The sequence below is a fragment of the Artemia sp. Qi Xiang Cuo genome, chromosome 3 (genome assembly GCF_049724085.1).
Source record: "Artemia sp. Qi Xiang Cuo chromosome 3, ASM4972408v1, whole genome shotgun sequence".
Lineage (NCBI taxonomy): Eukaryota > Metazoa > Arthropoda > Branchiopoda > Anostraca > Artemiidae > Artemia > Artemia sp. Qi Xiang Cuo.
This window is the reverse complement of record NC_142796.1, coordinates 17,962,708-17,982,582: the sequence shown is the minus strand read 5'-3', so window position 1 is coordinate 17,982,582 and position 19,875 is coordinate 17,962,708. Positions and strand designations below refer to the sequence as shown.

Below are 19,875 nucleotides of genomic sequence, written 5' to 3'. Positions count from 1 at the left end.
TAAAGGTCTGACAACAATGACTTTGAGAATGAAACCCCCCCCCCAGAACCCCTAGAGCAAGGGTTGTAAGATATACCCTGGGGGGACATAAGGTTTTATTCATAGACGGGGTAGTCGTATAAACTTCAGAGGGAGCTCATTTGATTGGTAATCAAAATTTTTGCGGGTCATTTTAGCAGTTAAAAGTGATAGGAGGTCAACCAGCCCCCCCGCTCCGTACACCAATTGTTTCCCCAAATACATTCAATCATAATTTTTAGATAGCCATTTTGTTCAGAGTAGTTGAAAGGTCGATAAATTATGTCTTTTTAACCTTCCTCCCCCCTATATAGCCCTCAGGTCAAAGGTTTTGAGTTACGCCCTGGGGGCATATAAGGTTTTATAGAAATGTTGGTCGTATAAACTTCAAAGAGGGCTCACTGGATTGGTAATCAGAAGTTATAGTAGTCTTTTTAAGAGTCAAAGTGATCAGAAGGCAAATACCCCCCCCCCCCACCACTCCCACACACACACACGTCGTATTTTCCCGAAACCCATCTGATAGAAATATTGAGATGGCCCTCTGTTGTCGTAGAAACCTCGAAAAGGGCTCATTTGGTTGGTATTTGAAAGGACTAGTACCCTCTTTAATATTCGAAAGGAATTGTGGGATAACCCCCCCCCCCCCACCACGCCCATCATTTCCTTCATGACTTCCATTCAAAATTTAGAGATAGTTATTTTTTTTTACGTAGTTAAAAAGTCCAGAAATTTTGTCTTTGAGGATGAGGACCCCCTCACAGTCCTCAGGCCAAGGGTTGTAAGGTATGCCCCGAGGACATTCAAGATTTTTTTAATGGAAACGGTGGTCGTATAAATTTCGGAGGGGGCTCATTGGATTGGAAATTGGAAGTTAAAGAGGCATTTTTAAGAGTCAAATTTATCGGGGGGCGGCTATACCCCCCACCATGTCATATTTTCCCCCAATGCATCCGATAGACATTTTAAGATAGCCATTTGTTCAAAAATAGTCGAAAGATCTCACAAAACGGCTTTTGGGGTTGACAAAATTCCCCAGAGTATGGGGATAAGGATTTTGAGTTATGCCCGGGGGGATGGAAGGTTTTTATGATGAGGTGGTCTTGTTAACTTTAGAGGAGGCTCAATTGATTGAAAATGCATAGTTCTAGTTCCATTTTAAGAGTCAAGTTTAAGAGCACAAATCATTATCAATAAATAAATAAAACTCAAAATGAACAGAAATTAGAATAAATAGCCGAGTCAAACTCGAAACGAGCAACTTAACATTAGTAGGGCTGTTAACCCTCATGCCTTCTCAAGACCGGAAAATAATTTGTGCTTTACTGAAAACAAAATATTTTAATTTTTTTTACTTTTTTTTTACTTAAATAAGTAAAAAACTTTTTGTTGCTCACTTTTCTTACCCTTTTTTATTTTAAGGAATAAATATAATATAGATAGATAGATAAATAAAATATATAATAGATAGATAGATAAAATATTTAAAAGCCAAAGGCCATATACATGAATATTCAATCAACTTAGCAAAAATAATGAACTTCAACTAAACAATTAAAACAAGAAAACAAATTTATACTAGCAACTAAAAGTTTCTTCTCGTTATTTTTTAACTACACACTTTTCCTTAAATTCAAAACTTCCTCAAGGTAGCTGCAAACTGCCTCTATTACGGGTTTTGCCCTCGACTCAAGAATACCAGGGAGAGAAGGGGCATCATTTCCAAAAAAAAACTCTTACTTAGGCTTGAAAGCCCCCGGCACCATGTGAGAAGATGGTTTACATCCTCAACACCCTGATTACAAGGATGATTAAACTGACAGTTTAATAATTATATTAAAGTGACAATCCACGGTCATTTTTTTTTCTTCTGTAAAGCCTAAGTTATGTTCTGGTCTTGAGAAGGCATGGGTGTTGTCAGCCCTAGTAATGTTAATTTTTTCTCGTTTTGAATTTAACGATCTATTTATTATAATTTCTGTTCGTTTTGAGTTTTATTTAATCGTTGATAGTGATTTATGGTAGTTTTACGCTCGGAAGATTATTTGACTTTATTTCAACCCATTTTTGGCTTAATAGAGCTCTTTACTTTTCTTTGAAAACTTATTCTGTGGAAAGTCTTTAAATTAATACAAATGTATGACACCGTCATTCAGCCAGGGGGAGGATGGCGCCCCCACTCTCCCCCCTTATGGACGCCCATGTACATGAATGCTTTTTATTATTTGAATATTTTCAAATGTTATTTTTCCCCCTTAGACTCGAAAAGGTCCAAAATAAGTTATTATACGTTTTGGACACTTTGTAGCTTTCATTGGTTACAACTTTGGCAACCTAGGATTTTCGTCTTGTTTTGTAGAGCCCCACTTCTCTATAACTATATGTAGTTATAAACGTGTTTATAACTATGTAGTTGATGTATGGTTTCTTAACAATAGCTCTATTCCTGATTTTAAATTAGTTCACGGTCTTCTTGTAAATTTTGAATTTAAATTTTCTAGAGAAAAATAGATAATTTAAGAAATTTATTTTTAAAGTGAATTTCCGACCTTAGCCCATCTCTTATTAAGAAGCCTAACTTTTTAGATGTTGTCATAATTCTAATATAAGTTGGCTCAAAACAAAAATTTTCGCTCTGAAACTAAATCAGTTTTTTTGTTTGAGTAGGAGATAAATAATTGACCTGACAGGTGAGATAAAAGCAAATGTTTAAACTTAAAATCAAAGTGACAGCCATTTCACTTGCTTTTATTGGCGCCAATAGTAGACTGGAAAATAAACATTAAAAGAGAACAAAGTACTAGCAAGGTTACCAAACTATTTATTTTTATGCATCATGTTCAATAGGTGAAATGGAACTGTTCCGCTGCAAATTAACTACAAAATAATATCGAAAATTTGTATCTTGTTCTTAGTTGCGTATGGATTATGATAACTTATGGAAAAATTAATCTTAGGTTTGATTTTAGTTGGGGAAAGACTAAAACCAGCGTATTTTTAGGCTTAGAACCTAGATTAAATTTTTTTTAGCAGTTTTCCAAAAATTTTTCCAAACAGGGGTGCTATTTCGAAAATTCTTTGGGTTTTGTCCCTGATATAAATGTGTGTAGTTATATGTGCAATCCAGAAAAGTTCAAAAAGGCAAAACTTAAACAGGCAACCATCCACTGAACGGACTGTTTCAAATGGTTTTAATAATGGCAAATTCATACTTATTGTATATATATTTATTGAATTATTCATTTAAAGAGCTGAAAAAAGCAGCCATCATCAGTGTTTTGCATAAAAGAAACGGCACCGATCTAGCAGGAAATTTAAAAAGCAGACATCATGGACATTGTGTACCAATACTAGTGTTTAATTTACTCTTATGTGTCTGGAAGGGTTATCTCGGTCAATATATACCAAAGCATATTATTGAGTTTCAAATAAAGTGAATACACTATTCGATGCCTTTTTTTTATGCTGATTACGAATATAATAATCATTTCTATCGGAAATGAATTTCAGCCCCCCCCCCTATATATACCTAACCTAACCTAACCCAACCTAACCTAACCTTACCTAACCCTGAATTGGTATATATAGGGGGGGGGGCTGAAATTCATTTCCGATAGAAATTAATATTATATTCGTAATCAGCATAAAAAAAGGCATCGAATAGTGTATTCACTTTAGTCCTAACTCAATAATATGATTTGGTATATATTGACCGTTATCTCCCCAGAGCCTCTTTTCTACTCATCGTCCTCATGTTGAATTTGGTTTAGTCCTGAAGTCCGTTCTGTTATTGGTATATATTACTGATCTCCTTGTTATGGTTGTGAACCAAAATCAACGGTGTGTTGTTGTATATGTCATTCCAAAGGTTTCCATGACCAAAGTGATGTATTTATCAATAGATATATATTATCAATAGGATACTCTGTTTTCTGTCGCTGACGACTGCATCCTTGGCACAGATGTCAGGACAGAGCCTAAGGTATTTATTAAGTACTGTTTTGTTTTGGAAGGTAAACTGTTTTGCTTTATCTAGCTTTCTGATTGTCTTGCGACTTTCTCGGGATTGAATTCAACCGCGTCAAATTCATCTTTCAAGGGGTTCTCTCACTAGACCTGATGATGCGGATTTATTGTTCCTACGCATTTTTTTTTATTGGGAATCTTTCCACCATGCTTTATTATCATTATCAAAATAAATATATCTAGGAACCTTGGAATTCTTAGGAAGCTCAAACAATTTTTTTCCAAGTAATATCCTTAAAACAGATATTTCTGTTGTAAAGTTGTTACTTATTTAAATGTTTCTTTATATTCTCCAATTTACGTCTTTCATTTTTAATCAACAACACGATGATGATCCTGTACCCCACAGATGATGTTACCCCTGTACCCTAGCCCGATGATGTTCCTGTACCCCTGTACCCTAGCCCGTGTCTTGTCTCTGGTCATTTTAATTGTCAGCTCCGTAATTCTTTCAACAATCGACTATCATTCACTCGATCAACAGATTGGACTTCAAGCCATGACTGCCTCTCACGCTTACCTAAAATACTCCACCTGAGTCAGCAAAATCCTTTATCTTGTTTCCTCAAAAGAAATTGGATTTTTGTTCTGTCTTTTTTATATACATATATATTATTAATCACAAAAACAAAGGGCCCACTTGGCCGTCACAGATACAAAGGGCCCGTTAGAGAATTCTCCGAGGGGACTAGCCATCATCGAGAGCTATCGAAATTGCTGATTTGTGGTTGGGCTGTTAATTTTCGGCTGAAAAAACAGTCAAATTTTACATCCCTTTTACTGGCGAGCTTGGCAATCAAAATGGGTGACACCAAAAGGAACTTCCAAAGTGGCCACATTGCGTAAAGGATAATTCATTTGAGCTAATTTTAGCGTTTTTCTAGAAAATATGCTAGAACATTTTAGAAAATATGCTAGAACATTTTTAGGGATTGCCCTTTCTTGAAATTGTTTTTAGAAATCGGAGTTGCTTTAATAATCAAATATCTTAGAATAGACCTCAGTATGAAAGGACATTAAATTGCGGAAAGAGCAAAAAATGCGTAATTCCAATAACATTTATCTATTTTTTTAACAAGGGATTACAACAATTCAAAAACCTTAAAAAGAAAACCGAAAGTATATCATTCTCCCCCCTCCTCCCTACAACGAGAGTGAATGTAAACTATAAAATATTTATGGTGTCTGAGCAATAATTTTAATGTTTTAATTCAAACTAGTAAAATACCTGACAATTTTCAAGTCATTTTTATATACATCTGTATTGCAATGATGTTGTCACACTTGTAATACTTATGTGGAAAAATTGAAGATTTTTATGCATGGAGAAGTTTATATTAAATTTCTTAAAAAGCAAAAAACTGGTAATTGCAAAAATATTTGAATATGATTTGTCAAGAGATTACAACAATTCAAAAACCTTAAAAAGAGAACAAAAAGTTTGAAGCTAAGTAGAAACGTAGTTAGAAATCGCACTTCCGGTATTAATCAAAATATCTTTGAATAGAAATCAGTATGAAAAGACATTAAATTGCGGAAAGAGCAAAGAACTGGTAATTGCAAAAACATTTTTATATATTTTAACAGGGGAATACAACAATACAAAAAGCATAAAAAGAAAACCAAAAGTTTGAAGCTTAATAGTAATCGTTGTTAGAAAAACATCATTACCGAATATCCTTTCTTATAAATATAAACAATGTCTTTTTAAGACATGAAAAAAGGATGAAAACCTTTTAAGCTCAGTTCAGAATCACTAAACTCATTATGTAAACTGCAAAAATATTTACGGTGCCTGAGCAATCATTTTAATATTTCAACTCAAAAAAGAAAAATACATGAAAATTTTAAAACTAGTTTGTTTTTTGTTAGATAAAATCAGCACGCTACGTGATTGAGCTTACAGGTTTGAACGCCAGAAGTTATAAAATGTCAGTAGGAAGGCCTAAAAAACGAAAATTTGCAATTATTACAAATGATGATTATCTGCTTTAACAAGGGATTACTACAATTCAAAAAGCTTAAAAAAGAATACTAAGAGTTTGAAGCTTAGTACATATTGTTGTTAGAAATCAGAGTAGCTTCAGTAATCAAATATCTTTGAACAGATTTCAGTATTAAAAGACATTAAATTGCGTAAAGAGCAAAAAACTGGTAATTTTAAAAATATTCATATATATTTTAACAAGGGATTACAACAATTCAAGAACCTTAAAAATAAAAACCGAAATTCGAAGCTTAGTCCATATCGTTGTTAAAAATTGGACTTGCTTTAACAATAAAATATCTTTGAAAAGACACAAAAATGGTCTCAAATTGTCTGCGGTTAGAAGACAAGCGACAATGAGAATCCATATATAGAAACCTGCCGTGTGCCGAGTGCCGGGGTGCGAGTCAAACTTTTCAATTTAATTCAAGTTTTGATGATGACAGGCTAGGTTAGAATAGGTTTGGTGAGTTTAGGTTGTTAGGTTAGCTTAGGTTTTAATCCAATTTCTGATATTTAGAACCAAATTTATCTTAACCTAATCTAGCATAACCTAACATAAACTAACATAATCTACCTAACTTAGCTTTGACTTTTACCATTATAGCTTGCATAAGACTGACAAAGCTGACTCGCAAAGCTAATTGAATCCAAGAAGAGAAGAAGGAATTTCGAACCACCGGTGAATGTCGACATTAATTAGATTTCGGACATTCACTATATATATATATATATATATATATATATATATATATATATATATATATATATATATATATATATATATATATATATATATATATATATATATATATATATATATATATATATAAGGTCTTACTCAGGAGTTTGGATTGGGAGGGGGAAGTTGTTGGTTTAACTGCGGAAATGTTATTTTTATGTCTTTCTTAGTCATCGAATGGAAATAAAGTCCGTATGCTCATGAAATCTTTTGCATTTTCGTGGGAGGGGGTTCCAGCTCAGGGACTCCCCTCATTCCCTTTTTAGAGTGGCAAAAACATCCGCTTTGATTTTTATTCGTTATCAGTTATATTATATATATATATATATATATATATATATATATATATATATATATATATATATATATATATATATATATATATATATATATATATATATATATATATATATATATATATATATATATATATATATATATATATATATATATATATATATATATATATATATATATATATATATATATATATATATATATATATATATATATACCCATATATATATAGCCTAAGGGTCGCCTTCTCTATTAATCTCATATACATGAATTAAGAGGCGTTGGAATCCACTCTCTGCCATTTGTGCATAAGGCTTCTAAGGTGTACAATCTTTATGACCTTTATTGCACCAATTAGGACAGGGCTTTAAATGCCACTTAACCCTCACCGAAAAATTCTACTTTTTTGTGTGTGTGTTTTTTTCAATAATAAAAAACCAGCACCATTGATCTGTTACTTTCTTCCAATCGACTTTTGGTGATTCAGTTTCTAGAGTTGTATTACAATAAATAAAAAAAAAACAAGTTTTTTTTAAATGAAAGTAAGGAACGACGTTAAAACTTAAAACGAACAGAAATTATTCCCTATATGAAAGGGGCTGTTCCCTCCTCAACGCCTCACTCTTTACGCTAAAGTTTTTTACTGTTTAAAAAAAATAGAGTTGTGAGAAAGTCAAACTTTAGCGTAAAGAGCGAGGCGTTGAGGAGGGGACAGCCCCTTTCATATACGGAATAATTTCTGTTCGTTTTAAGTTTTAACGTCGTTCCTTACTTTCAGTTAAAAAAACTTGTTTTTTTTATTTAATTTCTGAACGTTTTTGAATTAATACAGGTTTTGATTTTGGCTCAACGTACATAAACAATTAAAATAAAATTTGCATATTAATTTTACTTTTATTTGGTTAAATAGCTTTCTCGAAACTTGTTTAATTTTTTTTACGAACGTTTTTATTAGTAATAAATATACGTAACTTACGAATTAACTTACGTAACGAACTTCTATATTTATATATTTTTAATACGTATATTAGGGGGCGTGCCCCCTAGTCAATACCTCACTCTTTAAGCTAAAGTTCAAATTTTGTTCCAATTCTTTAAAAATGACCCCTTAATCACAAAGGCCGTTATTTAGAATAAATAGCTCTTATGAAAGTACTAAAAATTCTTTGGCTTAAAGAGCGAGGTATTGACTAGGGGGTGAACCCAATCATACACGTAATATTTTCTGTTCGTTTTAAGTTTTGATGTTGCTCCTTATTTTCAGTTGGAAAACTTGTTTTTTTTATATTTAATTTCTGATCTTTTTTTTCAAATAATGCTGGGAAATCCGGCGCCCCCTTCATAGCAATGTCCCTTTCCCCATGAAAACTTCCTTCATGGAAAGACCCTCCCATATAACCCCCGACCCACCCGCCCCCCTACTACCAGAAAAATTCCCCCCTGAAAACGTCTGTATACTTCCCAATAACCAATACTGTATGTTAACATTGGGTAAAGTTCATAACTTTCAGACCTCCCCCCGAGGACTTCGGGGGATTAAGTCATCCTAAAGGACATCTTTATCATATTTTCAACCATGCTGAACAAAATGGCTATCTCAAAATTTTGATCAGGTGACTTTGGGAAAAAAATGAGCGTGGGAGGGGGCCTAGTTGTCCTCCATTTTTTGGTCGCTTAAAATGGGCACTAGAACTTTTAATTTCCGTTTCAATGAGTCCTCTTCCGATATTCTAGGACCACTGGGTCGGTACGATCACCCCTGGGGAAAAAAACAACACAAAAACAATCAAACATTTCGTTACCACGAACTGTTTGAAACATAAAATGCACTGATTGACAAGCAGGATTTTAAATTAAGCATTAAACGAGTATACTACGGAATTGACAACTACTGGAAAATCTGTGACACATTGACAATTAATTGCAATCTATTTTTAGTTTGACATTCTACCGAAAAAGAACACAGCATCAAATCATGAAATATTGTAATCAGTAGCTACTGACACTGACGGTTGAGCTTGTTTATGTCATGCAAGATGCATCATTTAAAATCGGGAACGTTCGTCGATTTTTGTGTTTATCGGGGGGGGGGGAGGGGTTGTAATAAACACAATTACTTGATAATTTGAATAAGAAAATTCTAGATATTCGGGATAAATTTAGGATTTCGGTGGGGCCAGGGCCTCAAACCCTTCCTGCGCCTACGCCTCTTTTTCAAACATTGCTTTTAGAGGTACATATTTTTTTTCCGTGGCGTTCACTACAGGTTTTTTTAAAGACTAATGCAAATTTTAAATTTTGTTTTTATCTCAAACTAAGTTTACCTGCACGGTTTAACCTTATTCTAAGATACGATGAAAACGTCTCTTGTTAGCAATTTTTATTTTGATTACATCATTTCAATCAAGGTTTTCAAATCCAGAAAAAAAGTTCAAAAGTCAGCTAGAAGAACCATAAATATCCATCTATTTTTCATGTCATTAAATAAAGCTAGTTTGCCTTTTAGTTAGTTATTTATCTACAACACACAACTCAAGAGTTTTCTTCGAATCTGATTTTAACTAATGTTAACAAAAACATCTGATATTCATTCGTTAAATCAAAATAACCACAAAATGAAAGATAATTCATTGTAATATTTATCTAAAATAAGAGAAGAAATCTAAGAAACTTCATTTTGTGACTAAGAGTTCGTGAGGCAGTTTTAACTTCAGCACATATCACTAAGTTTGTTTCTAAACTGTGCCAAGAAAATTTACATTGTAAAGAAATGCTAATCAGATTGGTTACAACTTTCTGTTCTTTGGGATATATCAAGTGAAGAGATCCTACATCTATGGCTCGTGGAGCTTTTACTTTCTAGGCTTCACTTGACAGTCATTCTAACTCAAAGATTTTAGATTGCCAGATAGGATATGTAAAGGTATTCAACACATTTTATTGACGTTTTATATTATTCTACGGATATGCACACCAGTGCTTCTGAGAGGATTATAAGTCCTGAGAATATAGAGGGGAGAGGCAAAGATTTTCTCTTAATTTTGAAACGAAGATGCAGAAAAGGTATGGTTCAAAACCAGGGGTGGTGGTGTTTTTTTTTTCGATTCTTTCAATAAAATTACCCAATTTTTTTTCTTCAAAAAATAGGGTGGAGTAACCCCCTATCTACCCCAATTTGCGCCTTCGGGGATAATCTGAACTCCTCAACGCCTCGCTCTTTACGCTAAAGTTTGACTTTCTCATAAATCTTATTTTTTTAAACAATAAAAAAACTTTAGCATAAAGAGCGAGGCGTTGACGAGGGGACAGCCCCTTTCATATACGGAACAATTTCTGTTCGTTTTAAGTTTTAACGTCGTTCCTTACTTTCAGTTAAAAAAAACTTGTTTTTTTAAATTTAATTTTTTGAACGTTTTTGAATTCATGCAGGTTTTGATTTTGGCTCACCGTACATGAATAATTAAAACAAAATTTGAATATCAATTTTACTTTTATTTGGTTAAATGGCTTTCTCGAAACTTGTTTATTTTATTTACGAACGTTTTTATTAGTAATAAATATACGTAACTTACGAATTAACTTACGTAACGAACTTCTATATTCATATATTTTTAATACGTATATTAGGGGGCTCGCCTACTAGTCAATGATTATTGTCCTATTGTCCCAATGATTATTGTCGGCCCGACTTTACGGCCTTATTGTACGGCCTGTTGGAAACAAACAACTTTCCTCCTGTTATTTATTTTACTTGAAAAACTATTTGTTCACACAATGAATTTAAATTTTGGTTATAAATATTGATGGGTGTTTAGCACTTTGCAACCATGTTTTGCATGGAAGATACTTTTTTGGTAGAAGTGGTCCGGTTTTGTAGAGCCCCCCCCCCCAAATCATCACTGCCACTTCAAGCACAGAAATAACTGTTTTCTGGCGTACTCTTACTTTTAAAGCTTATTGAAGGTATTTCGGATCTTAATCACGGTCAAATGCTATTTTTATTAACTTGCGTGATACGTATTATGAAGAAACAGCATTCAATGTCATATTAATGTAAAAATCTTAAACTTTTTGTCAATAAAAAATAGTTTACCTGTTAGAATGCTTTGACTCAATAACCTATCTTAGGTCGAAAAACACCCCCCCCCCACCCCGCGAAAAATACCCCCTGGAAAATACTTCCCTGGAAAAAAACACTCTGCGGAAGCTCCCCCCCCCCCCATGGAAAATACACCCACCGTGGAAAATCCCCTACGCGAACAATACCCCCCAAAAATACCCTCTTACCGTGGAAAATACCCCCCCCCTCTTCACGGATAAATACCCGGAAAATATCCTCCTGAAAAATACCCCCTCCCCCGGCGAAAAATTGGGTTTTCCAAATTTGAAAATTTTATTTGAATTGTTGTTTGTTTTTTTAAATTGAGAAGTGCTAAGGAAAGGGGAAAAGAGGAATTTAGGAATTTAGAGGAAAAGAGGAAAAATACCGCAAATCCATTCTTTTTGCAAAGACTTTCATATAAAAAACTGCCATATAAAAAATAACTTCAATGAAAAAAAAAGAATAAGAAAAAAAGTAGACAAAAAATCATCAAAATTAATCTTAGAACATATGACACCAAAAAGTTTAAGAAGATTTATCTCCTTTGAGAGCATAGTTGCCTTTAGGAACCAACAACGCACACAAGCGTTGTCAAATTCTACGAGTTAGTTTTTCTTACCTTCCAAGTGTAAAACTACCACAAATCACAATAATAAATAAATAAAACCCAAAATGAACAGAAATTACACTAGATAACCTAGTCAAACTCAATACGAGCAAAAATTAAAAGGAGTAGGGCTGACAACCCCCGTGTCTTCTCAAGACCAGAACATAATTTGCACTTCACTAAAAAAAAAAAAAAAAATAATAAACTGTAGCTGTGAATTGTCAGTTTAATCTTCATATTCTGATATTTATTCTTTGGGAACTAGAACTTCAATTTTCAACCAAATGAGCCTTCTCTAAAGTTAAACAACCATCCCTTCCATAAAAACCTTTAAATGCCCCCGGGGCATAACTTGTAACCCTTGCCCCCGGGCTCTGGGGGTTTGTTTCACCCCCGAAAGCCTTGTTATATGGGCAGTGCAATAGCGCTGCCAAAGTAAAGAGCGATGGGCACAATGTATTATTTTTTTTTTTTTGGGGGGGGGTCTTAGACCAGCGCACTTCGTAACGAAGGAGTTGTCGTAGAAACTTCAAAAAGGGCTGATTTGATTGGAAATTGAAAGCTTAGTGCCCTTTTCAATAATCGAAAGAGATTGGAGGCCAACTAACCCCCCTCCAACGCCTACCATTTCCCCAAACACATCCAATAAAATTTTTGAGATTGCCACTTTGTTCAACTTAGTTGAAAGGTCCGGAAATTATGTCTTTGAGGATGACAACCGCCCCCCCCCCCAGCCCTCAGGGCAAGGTTTGTAAGTTATGCCCTGGGGGCACATAAGGTTTATATAGAAAGGGTGATCGTACAAACTTCAGAGGGGGCTCATTGGATTGATAATCCGAAGCTCTATTGTCATTTTTAAGATTCAGAGTCACCGGAGAGTGGAAGCCCCCCTCCCCCACACCTCGTATTTTCCCGAAACGTAGCTGATATAAATTTTGAAATGGCCATTTGTTGTCATAGAAACTTCGAAAAAGGCTCATTTGATTGGAAATTGAAAGGGCTAGTGCCCTTTTTAATAGTCAAAAGTGGTTGGAGGACAAAAAGCCCCCCCCCCAACGCTTATCAATTCCCAAAACATATCTAATCCAAATTTTGAGAAAGACATTTTGCTCAGCGTAGTTGAAAGGTCTGTAAATTGTGTCTTTGAGGATGAAAACCTGACCCCCCCAGCCCTCAACTTAAGGGCTATAAGCTATGCCCCGAGGGCATTTTAGATTAGTATGTTATGTGTGGTTGTAAAAACCCTGGGGAGGGCTTATTTGATTGGAAATCAGATGTTCTAGTGCCTTTTTTATGAGTCAAAATGATCGGGGGCAGCCCCCTCCCACGTCGTATTTTCCACAAATGTGTCCGATAGAAATTTTGAGATAGCCATTTGTGGAAAAATAGTCCAAAAATCATATAATAAGGCCTTTGGGGTTGACAGAATCCCCCAGATTCTAGGGGTAAAGGTTGTAAGTTAAGTCCCAGGAAAATATAGTGTTTCAAACAGTTGGTGGTAATGAACTGTAAGAAAGGAGCGACCCGGCTCAATAGTAACTGAAACTCTAAAAAAAGGAATTTTGATACCAATAGATACATCAAAAGAATCAGATTTTATGATGATTTCAAATATATAAGTTTCATCAAGTTAAGTCTTACCCATCAAAAGTTACGTGCCTAAGAAATTTGCCTGATTATCGAAAAAAGGAGGAAACATCCCCTAAAAGTCGTAGAACCTTAATGAAAATCACATCATCAGATTCAGCGTATCAGAGAACCCTACTGTTGAAGTTTCAAGCTCCTATCTGCAATAATGTGGAATTTTGTATTTTTGCCTGAAGGAATATCACAGATCCGTTTTAATTTTTTTTTTTTTTTTTTTTTTTTTTTCCAGGGGTGATCGTATCGACCCAGTGGTCCTAGAACATCGTGAGAGGGCTCATTCAAACGGAAATTCAAATTTCTAGTGCCCTTTTTAAGTGAACAAAAAACTAGAGGGCAACTAGGCCCCCTCCCACGCTCATTTTTTCCCAAAATCACCAGATCAAAATTTTAAGATAACCATTTTGTTCATCATGGTCGGAAAATATAATACCTATGTCTTTGAGGATGACTTAATCCCCCACAGTCCCCGAGTGAAGGGCTGCAAGTTATAAACTTTGCCCAATGTTTATTGGCAAGTATACAGACGTTAAGGGGGGATTTTTTCTGGTAGTGGGGATTGGGTTCACCCCCAAGTCAATACCTCGCTCTTTGCGCTAAAGTTTTTTTTTTAGTACTGTCATAAGAACTATTTATTCTAATTAAACGGCTTTTGTGATTAAGAGGCCATTCTTAAAGAATTGGAAAACAAAATTCGAATTTTAGCGTAAAGAGCGAGGTATTGACTAGGGAGCGAACCCCCTTAATATACGTAATAAAATATACGAATATAGAAGTTCCTTACGTAAGCTAATTCGTAAGTTACGTATATTTATTACTAATAAAAACGTTCGTAAATAAAATTAGCCAAATTTCGAGAAAGCCATTTAGCCAAAAGAAGTAAAATTAATGCTCAAATTCCGTTTCAATTGTTCACGTACCGTGAGCAAAATCAAAAGCATGCATTAATGTAAAAATGGTCAGAAATTAAATAAAAAAAACAAGTTTGTTTTTAACGAACATAAACTATTCCGTATATATAAAGGGCTGTCCCCTCCTCAACGCCTCGCTCTTTACGCTAAAGTTTGACTCTTTCTCACAACTCTATTTTTTGAAACAATAAAAAAATGTAGCGTAAGGAGCGAGGCGTTGAGGAGGGGACAGCCTCTTTCATATACGGAATAATTAATGTTCGTTTTAAGTTTTATTGTCGCTTTTTACTATTTATTCGGTTAAAAAAATTAGTTTTTTTTATTTAATTTATGGAAGAGGTGGTCGCGTGAAACTTTAGAAGAGGCTCATTTGATTGAAAATTTGAATGTTTAAAATGAGCTCAAAATGATTGAAAAGTGATTGAAAATTACCTCATTTGATTGGAAGTCGGAAGTTTTAGTGCCTTTTATAAGAGTAAAAAATGAGTGGAGGACGATCAGCACCCCCCCCCCCCAAAAGTCTATCATTCCTCAAAACATGTCCGATCGAAACTTTAAGAGATCTATTTTATTAGCCTTGTCAAAAGGTCCAGTAATAATGTCTTTGGGGATGTGAAGCTCCCCACAGTCCTCAGGATAAGGGCTCAAGTTAGGCAATTCGTTCATTGTTTACACATAGTATATGTTACTGAGAAAGATATGCATGTTTGAACTTCACTTTCCAAGAAGATGAAGGGCATTCTGGTGATCCTTTCAAAAAATGTTGAGGAGAGTGTTGAACTAAATCAAAACATGTTATGTTTTTACGGATTGCCAAAAGGGTGTAAGTAAAACAGGAATAACTGAGTATATTAATTAGGAAAACTCAGGAAAACATAAGGGATATGAACAAAAAGGCAATATTTGTATGCTACCAATTCTATCACAACCACCACCACTAATACTACCGCACTACTCCATTTACAATATTGAGGGGAAATTTGATTTAAATCAAAAGACGCTTTATGCATGAACACTGTCAAAATAGCGTATCTCAAGAATTGATTTGAGTGTTAAGTTGGAACTTTCAGAGAATGCTTAAAGGGGAAGATCGTCTCACCAAAAGGCAATATATGCACACTACTGCTAATACAACTGTTACTGTTACACTAACTACTACTGCTACTACTTCTATTGAAAATACTTGTAACTTTAAGAGCATTGAGATGAAACTTTCAAGATGTGTATGAAGATACAGGTTATCAAAAGGACACATCAACAATATCATAGCAATGGCCATTTTTGTTAAGTTGAAACTTCCAGGACTTGATGAGAGGGATGTTCTACTGAACAACAGGCAATATACAAATGGTAGTTGTACTACCGCTGTCCAATACTATTGCTAATAATATCAATACTACTACTGTGACTGCTACTACAACTATGCCTGAGGCTTTGAAGGACAAATTTTCAAGGAATTTTCAGGGGGGGGGGGGAGGTGAACTGAATTACAACATGTCGTCTTTATGCAGGTTGTCAAAACGGCGCAACAGCAATGTCTTAGGAATAGTTTGGTGTGTGAAGTAGAAACTAACAGGGCTTGTTGTGAAGGATGTTGAACAAAACAAAAGAAAATATTTGCATCCTAGTGCTGCTGCATCTACTCATACCACTGTTACTATTATTATAACTTCTATTACTACTACTTCCACTAAAGCTTAGGCTACTACTATTATTTCTACCGCTACTCCTACTACTACTGCTATTAAAACTAAGGATATTAAGGCAAAAAAATTGGGATATATAGGGGCTGCATGGAATTAATTCGAAACACACTATGCCCACACAGGTTGTCAAGCAGACACATCAAAAATGCTTCAGGAATGGTTGACGGTAACTTTCAGTGTGTGTTGAAGGGGATGTTGAAGAAACCAGAGGTGCTTTGCAATACTGCTAATAGGGCTGCTACAACTATTGTGACTGCGCAAGCTAAGGGCATTAAGGTGAAGTTTTTAAGGAATATTTAGGCGGATGTTGAAATAAATCAAAACAAACTATGAGCATAAGGACTTTCAAAAAGGATACAAAACAATACCTGAAAAACAACTTATATTATTAAGTTAGATTTTTAAGGGTCAGTTGTGGGGGTTTTGAACTAGCCAGAAGGCACTATGTGCATACTTTTAATACTACCACTACAGTCACTGTAACTAATGAAGCTAAGGGTATTAAGGTGAAACTATTAGGGAACATTCAGGAGGAGTCTCAATTACACGAAAAAATTGGATGCATGTAGGTTTTCATAAGAGGATACTAGCAATATCATAGGTAGCACTCCGATATCATTACTAGAAATATCATTGAAACTTGTAAAGGAGCTAATTCGATTAAAAATTAAAAGTTCTAGTGCCCTTTTTAAGAGTAAAAAGAGACTGGTGGGCAAGCAGCCTTTCTCTCAAGCCCATTCATTTACAAAACGCATCCAGTCAAAATTTTAGACAACCATTTTGTTCAGCATATTAGAGCGGTCCAGCAAATATGTCTTTAGGGATATTGGACATGTCAACCCCCACCATTATGCAGTTGACCCATTATGCTTAAAACTAATTGTTGCTTTAAACTAAATCAAAAGGCATTGTGTTTATGGTTTCCAATAAGACACCTTAGCAATATATCGAGTAGGACCGGGGGTATTAAGTTGAAACTTTTGGGGCTTCTACTATTACTACTTCTGCTCTTACAATTTAAATAAATAAATCGAGTGTAAGAGTATCCAGGTTGTCATAGAGTATAGATAGAATCTTTTGGGATATGACATTAAGTTTTATTTTTCAGGTCAACTTCAGGTGTTATAAAATTGAAAAAAACTCTTTGTGTCAGGATTAAAAATTGTACTTAAAGCTTCTCCGAGATACAAATAGCAACCCAAACCAAAGATTCTTATAGAGAAAAACTGAAAAGATATAAAATATTATTTTTTCCATGAAAACGACTATCAGAGGCAACGCTGTAGCGTTGCCTATAGTAAAGGCCATACGGCTACAATGTTTTATTATTTATTTATTATTATTATTTTTTCCCCAGAGGCACTTCATATGGAAGGGGTCGTCGTAGAAACTTCAAAAGGGGCTCATTCGATTGGAAATCGGGAGTTCTGGTGTCCTTTTTAATAGTAAAACGTGATCGGAGGGCAAATGCCCCCCCCACGCCCATCATTCCCCCAAAAACATCCAATCAAAATTTTGAGATAGCCATTTGTTCAGCGTAGTTGAATTCCAGATAGAAAATATATTTTGAGGTGGACACTCCCCCACAACCCTACTAGCAAGGGTTTTAATTTATGCCCTGAGGGCATATAAGGTTTTTATAGAAGGCGTTGTCGTAGTAAAGGCCGTACGGCTCCAATGTTTCATTATTTATTTATTATTTTTTTCCCAGAGGCACTTCATATGGAAGGGGTCGTCATAGAAACTTCAAAACAGGCTCATTCGATTGGAAATTCGAAGGGCTAGTGCCATTTTTAATAGTAGAGAGTGATTGGAGGGCAACTAGCCCCCCCCCCCAACGCCCATCATTTCCCCAAACCCATCCAATCAAAATTTTGAGATAGCAATTTTGTTCAGCGTAGTTGATTTCCAGATAGAAAATATGTTTTTGAGGAGGACACTCCATAACAACCCTCAGGGCAAGGGTTTTAAGTTATACCCTGGGGGCATATAAGGTTTTTTATAGTAGGCGTTTTATATATATATGTATATATATATATATATATATATATATATATATATATATATATATATATATATATATATATATAATTCAGATGTTTATAGGAATTAAAAGTAGGTTTCGAAGTCATTAGAACTCAAGTCCTAAAATTGGTCTCAATCAGGAACCCTTATCGCTATCTATATTCACAAAGTGCAAAGATTTTCAAATAGAAGTGTTTATTGTTTAAAGTTCAGGAAAGGTCTGCCCAGTTCATACGAAAACATTGATTGAAAACGAAACTATTCTTATCTTGGCTCTTCGCCAAAACAGGTAACTAGACTTTTCAAGTATCACAGGAACTACAATCTGAGAAAATAAATATCGCGACGTGAAAAAAAAATGATAAACCATCCAGTTGCGGATCCAGAGGGGGGCGAGGGGTACCCCCTAAAGTAGTGTAATTTACCTAATTAACGCAAGTTTGCATTAATTAAACTTGCTCCTTACGTAAGTTTACCGGATCAACCAATTTTGGGCCCCCCCCCCCCCTAAAAAATCCTGGATCCGCTCCTGAAACCATCACATCTATTCCACCAGCTATTAGAAGAAAAAAAATTCCTTATTTTCACAAATTTCATCAACCCTCACACCCTTTTTTTTTATAAAATCCTACATAGGCTAATCAGCTGAGTCCACTGTATATAAATAATAGATTGTCATAATTTGTATATAAATTAAGTCATACCTGTGAGATGGGACAGTTGCAAACCACTTGGCCGGCTCACCAAGTTTTTTTCTACTATCGCAATTACGAATAATGCACTTTCTAACCATTTCTCATTAGTTGACGCAAACACACTAATCCATAAGTGCACAAATAAGTGGGAGGAGCTTTTTGTTCGCACCGAGAATGAAGAGCCAGAAATCATCTGCGGTAAACTTACTGCTAATTATATAAACTGTGATTTCCAGATAGAAAATATGTTTTTGAGGAGAACACTCCCCAACAACCCTCAGGGCAAGGGTTTTAAGTTATGCCCTGGGTTCATATAAGGTTTTTTATAGTAGGCGTTATCATAGTAAAGGCCATACGGCTCCAATGTTTTACTATTTATTTATTATTTTTTCCCAGAGGCACTTCATATGGAAGGGGTCGTCGTAGACACTTTAAAAGGGGCTCATTCGATTGGAAATCGAGAGTTCTAGTGCTCTTTTTAATAGTCGAAAATGATTGGAGGGCAACTAGCCCCCCCTCGCCCATCATTCCCCCAAACACATACAAGAAAAATTTTGAGATAGCCATTTTGTTCAGCGTAGTAGATTTCCAGATAGAAAATATATTTTTGAGGAGGACGCTCCCCCACAACCCTCAGGGCAAGGGTTTCAAGTTATGCCCCGGGGGCATATAAGGTTTTTATAGAAGATGTTGTCGTAGAAACTTCAAAAAAGGCTCATTCGATTGGATATTCAAAGGGCTACTGCCCTTTTTAAAAGTCGAAAGTGATTGGAGGGCAACTAGCCCCCCCCCGCGCCCGTCATTTCCCCAAACACATCCAATCAAAATTTTGAGATAGCCACTTTGTTCAGCGTAGTTGATTTCCAGCACAGTTTATATAATTAGCAGTATGATCTTTCCCTATCTCACCCGTTATAAAAACCCGGACCGAGGTGCAAGTGCTCCAAAGAACCTATAAACATAAGCGACATTAGATCTTTTCACGGGTAGACAAGTCAGATCTCTCTTGAACGCGAAACTTCTCTCTTGATCTCTCTTGAAAGCCAAAATACGTGTTCCAGGGTAATTGGACCGTTGATTGCAGATCAAATGAGAGGAGCTGTTTGTACGCGCCG

General features: G+C 35.1%; 1 protein-coding gene across 1 annotated transcript in view; it reads left to right on the top strand.

Moving 5' to 3' along the window:
* Positions 1 to 9,915: 9,915 nt before the first annotated feature.
* LOC148953823 (uncharacterized) overlaps positions 9,916 to 19,875 on the top strand; it is a 140,058-nt gene continuing 130,098 nt past the window's right edge. The window contains exon 1 of the mRNA XM_089086834.1: positions 9,916 to 9,993. The gene's annotated coding sequence lies outside the window, so the exon portion shown is untranslated. The remainder of the gene's footprint in view (positions 9,994 to 19,875) is intronic.